Source organism: Pongo abelii, chromosome 15 (assembly GCF_028885655.2).
Source record: "Pongo abelii isolate AG06213 chromosome 15, NHGRI_mPonAbe1-v2.0_pri, whole genome shotgun sequence".
In the NCBI taxonomy this organism is placed as follows: domain Eukaryota; kingdom Metazoa; phylum Chordata; class Mammalia; order Primates; family Hominidae; genus Pongo; species Pongo abelii.
In genome coordinates this window covers 96634943-96643057 of record NC_072000.2, presented here as the reverse complement: position 1 = coordinate 96643057, position 8115 = coordinate 96634943, and the positions used below count along the sequence as shown (strand labels likewise).

The following is an 8115-nucleotide window of genomic DNA, read 5'->3' as shown; positions in this document are numbered from 1 at the left end:
CCTGGATGGAATTGGAGACCATTATTCTAAGTGAAGTAACTCAGGAATGGGAAACCAAACATCTTATGTTCTCGCTCATAAATTAAGCTAAGCTATGAAGATGCAAAGGCATAAGAATGATATAATGAACTTTGGGGACTGGGGGAAGGGTGGGAGGGGGTAAGGGATAAAAGACTACACATTGGGTAGAGATTTGAATTGAGATTTTGGTTACTTATCCATGTAACCAAAAATCACCTGTTCCCCAAAAACTACTGAAATAAAATAAAAATCTGTAAAAAAGAACTGCTATCTGTCTCTCTCCAAGCCATGCCCCTCAAAAAATAAATAAACTACAGAAAACCAAAGACAAAGAAAAAATCTTAAAAGAAGCTGGAGAAGGATGGATGTAGGAAATACCAAACTCACAGAAGAACAAAGTTAAGAGTTACAGCTGACTTTTTGACATAAAACTATGCAAAGAGGAGGAGAAACATTTAAAGTGAATGAATGCCAGCAGTGTCATGAAAGTTGAAAGTGCGAGATTGAAAACAAAACCCACCCACCTAGGATTCTATATATATCCAGCAGATTTATCCTTAAAAGTTAAGGAGAAATAAAGATTTTTCTCAAACAAAAATTGACAGACTCTGTTGCCCACAATCTGTCCTACAAGAAATGTTAAAAGACATTATTAGCCAGGCATGGTGGCTCACACCTGTAATCCCAGCACTTTGGGAAGCTGAGGCAGGCAGATCACTTGAGGCCAGGAGCCCCAGACCAGCCTGGCCAATATGGGGAAACCCCGTCTTTACTAAAAATACAAAAATTAGCCAGGCGTGGTGGCGTGCACCTGTAGTCCCAGCTACTCAGGAGGCTGAGGCAGGAAAATCGCTTGAACCTGGGAAGCGAAGGTTGCAGTGAGTCAAGATTGTGCCACTGTACTCCAGCCTGGGTGACGGAGTGAGACTTCGTCTCGAAAAAAAAAAAAAGGAAGAAGAAATTATTCAGGCAGAAGGAAGATGATATTAGTCAGAAACTTAGATTTATGTAAAGAAAGTAAAAGCAGCCGGGTGCAGTGGCTGAGGCAGGAGAATCGTTTGAACCCGGGAGGCAGAGGTTGCAGTGAGATAATGCCACTGCATTCCAGCCTGGGCGACAGAGTGGGACTCTGTCTCAAAAAATAGAAATAAAAAATAAATGAAGATTGGATTGGAATGTTCATAGGTTGGGTGACTCAATATTGGTAAAATGTCAATTCTTCCCAACTTGATACAGATTCCCAATCAAAAGCTCAGCAAGCTGTTTTGTAGGTATCAACAAACTGATTCAAATCTATATAGAAAGGCAAAGAACCTAGAATAGCCAACACAATACTGAAGAACAACAAAGGACACACATTACCCAATTTAAGACTTACTATAAGACTACAACAATCGAGATGGCTGAAATTGATGAAAGAATAGAAACATAGATCCATGGAACAGAAGAGAACACAAATAATAGACAACTGTATTCAACTGATTTTTTACAAAGGCACAAAGGCAATTCAATGAAGAGAGAATTGTCTTTCCAACAAAGCGGGCTGGATCAAAGAGATATTCATATGAAAAAAAAATGAACCTAGCCACAGACCTTACACCTTACACAAAATGTACTCAAAATGAATCACAAATCTAAATGTAAGATGCAAAACTATGAAACTTTTAGAAGAAAACCTAGGAGAAAATATGCATGACCTTAGGTTTAGTGATGAGTTTTAAGATACACCAAAAGCACAATTCATGAAAGATAAATTGACATGTGGGAATAGCGGGTTGAATGGTGGCCCTCAAAAAGGTAAGTCCAGGCCAGGCGCGGTGGCTCATGCCTGTAATCTCAGCACTTTGGGAGGCCAAGGCGGGCAGATCGCTGGAGGCCAGGGGTTTGAGACCATCCAGGCCAACATGGCAAAACCCTGTCTCTACTAAAAATACAAAAATTAGCCAGGCGTAGTGGCACATGCCTGTAATCCCAGCTATTCCGGAGGCTGAGGCATGAGAATTGTTTGAACCCAGAAGCAGAGGCTACAGTAAGCTGAGATGGCACCACTGCACTCCAGCATGGGCAACAGAGTGAGACATTGTCTCAAAAAAGAAGGAAGTCCACATCCAAATTCCTGGAATCTGTCAATGTGATCTTATTTGGAAAAAAGGGTCTTTGTAGAAGGTTGAGTTAAAGAACTTGAGATGAGATCACCCTGAATTACCTGGGTAGGCCCTAAATCCAATGCAAGTATCCTTAGAAGAGAGATATAGGGTGATTTGACAGAGAGAAGAGGAGGAGGGGTGTGACCACAGAGGCAGAGAGAGGAGTGATGTAACTGCCAGCCAAGGGGGGGCCTCAATATGATGTAATGAAAATAGTGCTGCACCTCTGTGGTCTCCCTTTCACAAACCCATAATCCCAGTCTAACCATGAAAGAATCACCAGACCAATCCCAGCTGAGAAACATTCTACAAAACACCTGACCAGTACTCCTCAAAACTGTCAAGATCATCAAAAACAAGGAAAGCCTGAGGAACTGTCCCAGCAGAGGGGCCTCAGGAGTAAATGTAACAACTCCTAGATGAGATCCTAGAACAGATCAAGGACGCCAGGTAAAAACGAAGGAAAGAAGGCCAGGTGTGCTGGCTCAATACCTGTAATCCCAGCACTGTGGGAGGCTGAGGCAGGCGGGGGATCTCCTGAGCCCAGGAGTTCCAGGCTAGCCTGGCCAACATGGCAAAACCCCATCTCTACCAAAAAAAAAAAAAAATAGCCATTCGTGATGGCTCAAACCTGCAGTCCCATCTACTCAGGAGGCTGAGGTGGTGGGGATCGCCTCAGTCCGGGGAGGTGGAGGCTGCAGTGAGCCATGAGTGTGCCACTGCACTCCAGCCTGGGTGACACAGAGTGAGACCCTATCTCAGAAAACAACAACAACAACAAAAAAAAACTAAGGAAATCTGAAAAAGTATAGATGAGTTACTAATAATATATCAATATTGGTTCATCAGTTTTGACAAATGTAGCCTATTATATGTTAATAGGCAGAAGTGAGAACGAGGCATCTAGGAACTCCCTGCAGTATCTTTACAACATCTCTGTAATTCCAATTCTACTCTAAAATATAAAATTTATTTAAAAGTTATTAAAAGTTATTAAAAGTTAAAAAAAAAAAGAAAAGAAAGTGTTATTTATGACCTTAAAAAATTAAAAATAACATCCCCCCTGAAAAATAAACCCCTAACACATACACTTTCCAAACATGACATATACGAATGAATAACACTCAAAGGAAATTGGAAGAACCTGTGTTGTTTACCCTGGAGCGGATGCCTATGGGGGAGGGGACTAGGATTAGACCTGGAGAAAGGAGAAAGACACAACCACGATAATCCCAAAAGAGGATTCGAGTCCAGATGGGTGGTGACAGCGAGCCATCAAATGGGGGACATCAGCCCCCCAAGTCCGTGCGCCTGAAATCCTTTAACAAAAGGAGGGAAAGGGAGAGAGAGGTCCTGCCAAAGGCGGCTGGTGATCTCTGCAGCCACAGAAAAGGAAAACGTCTGTCTGGAGAGCGTTCCTGGAGGTCGTGGGGGAGAAAATGGCCCGATCGCTGGCTTCTGCTCTCCATGGAAACTGCCAAGCACAGGACTAGGGCACATGGCTCAGAGACAAGAATTTTTTTTTTTTTTTTCCGAGATGGGAGTCTTGCTCTGTCACCCAGGCTGGAGTGCAGTGGTGTGATCTTGGCTCACTGCAACCTCGGCCTCCCGGATTCAAGCAATTCTCCTGCCTCAGCCTCTGGAGTAGCTGGGATTACAGGCGCACTCATGCCCGGCTAAATTTTGTATTTTTTGTAGAGATGGGGTTTCATCGTGTTGGCCAGGCTGGTCTTGAACTTCTGACCTCGTGATCCACCTGCCTCGGCCTCCCAAAGTGCTGGGCTTACAGGCATAAACCACCACGCCCAGCCAAGAAATTTTTTAAAGAAAATTTTTTAAATATATGGAATGCTTCACAAATTTGTGTGTCATCTTTGCGCAGGGCCATGCTAAGCTCTGTATTGTTCCAAGTTTGGAACAAAATTGCCAAAGTGACAGTTTTGTGCCTGCTGCTGCTACCTCCACCATCTGACTCCAGGCAACCTTATCTAACCTCCTACATCTCAGCTGCCTCATCTGTAAAATCGGCAAATGGGGATAATAATAATAATAATAATAATAATAATAATAATAATAATGGCTTCTGAGGGTTAAAAGAGGTAAATGTATAAAAAGCACTTTCCAGTGTCTGACACATAAAGTCTTGATAAATGGTCACTATTATTATTTTAAACGCTTTTTTGAATCCATTTTCCCCTTAGGCCAGATTACAATTATTTCCAGCAGGAAAGATGTTTCATTGCCTGCCCTGCCCATAACTCTCTTCTCAGATCCTGCTTCTCCAAAGGGCAAGCTGTAAGACCCTTGCCCTGTCCCCACTACCTGGCCTGTCCCAGCCACCCTGATGGGACAGGAAGTCTGACTCAAGTGAGCTGATCGGGTTAAGTTCTCTCAATAATTTAACCTAAGGGGCCACCAATTTTAGTGAATTGGTAAGAATGCACTGGACTTACATGCTCTCAAGGAGTCGTGGTCTGACCCAGTTGACACCCTTTGGAGTCAAAAGTCACCCAGAAGTTAGGGGAGCAGAAACAACATGTGATCTGGTTTGCAGAGGTGGGTGGAGCTCAGAGAGGCAGAGAGGATGAGGACAGTTCAGGGGAGGCCCACCTGCACTTCCTCAATTAACTCCATCTGATTCCCTAATCCCTTTCAAGAAAACTCCTTCTCACTTGCATTTTTTGAATGGGTTTCTATTTATTACAACCAAAATAGCCCTGACTGAAATTTACAAGCATGTCTTACCCACCAGACTGGGACACCATCTGCAGTCCCAGCATCTAGTGTGGTTCTAGATCAATAGCTGACTGTTAAGAGTTGAATGAATGAATGAATGAATGAATGAATGAACCAATGAAGGGACAAACAACACAGTCAAGCCTGTCCAGGCCCTCACCCTTTGCCAGCATCCCTGCATTCAGCCTCAGCCACTTCCCCTGGCCCCTGGTGGTCTTTTGGTTGGAAGAATCCTCCCCTACACATCCCAGGATCCCAAAAGGCCGGAGGAAAAGAAGTCAGTTGCGTTACAGAGCCTGGAGTTCCCAACACACAGGGATGTTGAGAGAGAAACTGCAGATGGCCAAAGCGTCATCACAGAAGACACGGTTAACCCAGGGAGGCTGGCTGTTTCCAGGGCACAGGAAAGGGCACCTGCTTTGTCGATGAGCCGAACAATGTGCTGCCGACACCTTACACAAGGCGTTCATCCTGTGCAGGTCCTGAGCCTACTGGCCCTCAGCCACTTCCCCTGCCAGCCGCATTTCCCAGCTTCCTGCTGGGTGGGTCCAGCCCATGGAGGCAGTGGTGGGAGATTGGAGGGTGGGAGACAGGGAGAAGCTGAGCTATTTCTCCTCCTCCCTCTCTGCCTCAGACAGCACCCAGGCAAGAGCTGTGTGTGGCCACTGGACCAGCCCCCTGTGGGTCGAGCCCCCACCTGATGACCTGACCCCTGGGCTTCAGTAACACCACCTCCTCCCTGCAGCCCCCAGCTCACAGTTGTGTTCCTGCTGGTCTCTGGATTGCCTCGCCCTCCCCTACTTGGCCTCCAAGCTCTGCCCTCACTCATGTAACCAATTCCCTGTATTAAAGTAGCTCTGTTTGAAGTTCTCCAGGGGTTTCCATTCCCTAGCCAAACCCGTGTGGTTGGTATTATTTCCGGGCTGCAATGAGAAAACAAAACTGCAAGGAGAAGTAACTTGCCTCTGGTTATACCGCTAGTAAGTGGCAAAGCTGCATTTGAAGCCAGCTCTGTCTGACTTGAAGGCCACGTTTCATCTGCACACCCCCTTCCACTGCCCTTGGGCAGCCATCCACCCTCTAGGGGAGCTGGCCTCAGTTCCACCTGTACCGGTGCTGCCTTCGGAAGGGCTCCTAGCCCCCTCTGGATGGGAGACGCCAGGCAATTTAGCAGCTGTTTCCAGGCACCGTGTTAAGCCCAGACACGTGGCCCCAGTCCGAAGCTCTGTTCCTAATGTTGGAAAATGTTTGCCCTGTTTCTTTCCTGCAGACTGCCAGAACAGGCTGTTCCAACGAGACTTGAAAAGCTGCCTTTGGTGGACTGACTTCCCGGTCCCCTCAAAGAATGTCAGTCCTGAGGGTCTGTAATCCTCTCACTCCCAAAGTAAGAGGTGAGTTATTTTTCGCAGTGTGCTTCCCACCCCTGCCTCTGTCCCACAGGGGACTGGAGGTTTTTCTATTTGAGAAAATGTTAAATGATCTAGATCTTTGATGGTGTCTGCTGACCACAGCATCACCTGAGAGCTTGCTGAAAATACAGGACTCCACTCGGGGCCTGCAGAGTCACGGCGTGTTGTTTTGGGGGGCTTGGGGTTTTTTTGGAGACAGGGTCTTGCTCTGTCACCCAGGCTGGAGTGCAGTGGTGCAATCACAGCTCACTGCAGCCTCTACCTCCTAGGCTCAGGCAATCCTCCCACCTAAGCCTCCAGAGTAGCTGGGACTACAGGTGCGTGCCACCACATCTAGCTAATAGATCAGCCTGGGTAACACAGTGAGATCCTGTCTTCACAAAAAATTTAAAATTAGCCATCCTTTCTGTACAGACAGGGTCTCATTATGTTACCCAGGCTGGTTTCGAACTCCTGGGCTCAGGCAATCCTCCTGCCTCAGCCTCCCAAAGTGCTGGGATATAGGCTCCCAGCCAGGATGTGTATTTTAACAAGATCAAGATTCCCAGATGGTTCCTGTGCATGTTAAAGTTGGAGAAGTGCTGCTCTCCACTATTTTATAGATGTCTACTGGGCACCTATTATATGTAATTTCATAATAGCAATATCTTCTGGGGGTGGTGTAAGAATTAAATGAATCAATACTTTAGAACAGTGCTGGACATACAATAAATGCAGGATGTTTTAGTATGATAATCATTATTTTTATAAATATTTGCTTGGGCCTGAAATCAAGCACTAGGGGGCTCAAAGATAAATAGAGCCAGCCGGGCGCCATGGCTCACACCTGTAATCCCAGCACTTTGGGAGGCCGAGGCGGGCGGAACATGAGGTCAGGAGATCAAGACCATCCTGGCTAATGTGGTGAAACCCCATCTCTACTAAAAATATAAAAAATTAGCCAGGCATGGTGGTGGGCACCTGTAGTCCCAGCTACTTGGAAGGCTGAGGCAGGAGAATGGTGTGAGCCTGGGAGGCAGAGCTTGTAGTGAGCCGAGATTACACCACTGCACTCCAGCCTGGGCAACAGAGCGAGACTCCATCTCAAAAAAAAAAAAAAAGAAAAAAAAAAAAAGATTAATACAGCCCTGCCTCAAGAAGCTCCCAGGCTGTCAAGAGATGTGCATAGAAACAAATAATTCTGATCAAATATAACCTGTGTTCACTTTGGGAGGTCAAGGTGGCAGGATTGCTTGAGCCCAGGAGTTCAAGACCAGCCTGGGCAACATAGTGAGACCCCATCTCTACAAAAATAAAAACATCAAAAACAACAAGCTGGGTATGGTGGCATGTGCCTGTAGTCCCAGCTAGTCAGGAGGGTAAGGGGTAAGGTAGGAAGATCACTTGAGCTTGGGAGGTTGAGGCTGCTGTGAGCTATGACTGAATCACTGCATTCCAGCTTGGGCAAAGGAGCAAGACTTTGTCTCAAAAATATGTGTGTGTGTGTGTGTGTGTGTTTAGCGTGTGCTATAAAAGTTACATACCAACCTATGGGACCTGAGGTTTAGAAAGTACTCTGTGATTTACAAACAAGAATTCACACATGATATCAAGTAAGCATAACATAATGTGGTTTTATAAAGTAAATAAGATTATTGCCTCTATAGAAATGAAATTCAGAGGGGCAATGCCCAAGCTTACACAGCTATTTGAATTCAAATCTTATAACTCCAAATCCAGTGCACTGCCTCCTGTCCCCAACACACTCTCTCCAAGAAAGAAGATGCTGAGTATCAGCAGGTCTGAGAAAGTTGAAGGTGGAA

General features: G+C 45.7%; 1 non-coding gene across 1 annotated transcript; it reads right to left on the bottom strand.

The window, feature by feature from the left end:
• Positions 1-4005: 4005 nt before the first annotated feature.
• Positions 4006-4108, bottom strand: LOC112128851 (U6 spliceosomal RNA). The gene has a single exon (XR_002911307.2). It is a non-coding gene; the product is annotated as a U6 spliceosomal RNA (small nuclear RNA).
• Between the last annotated feature and the right edge of the window lie 4007 nt (positions 4109-8115).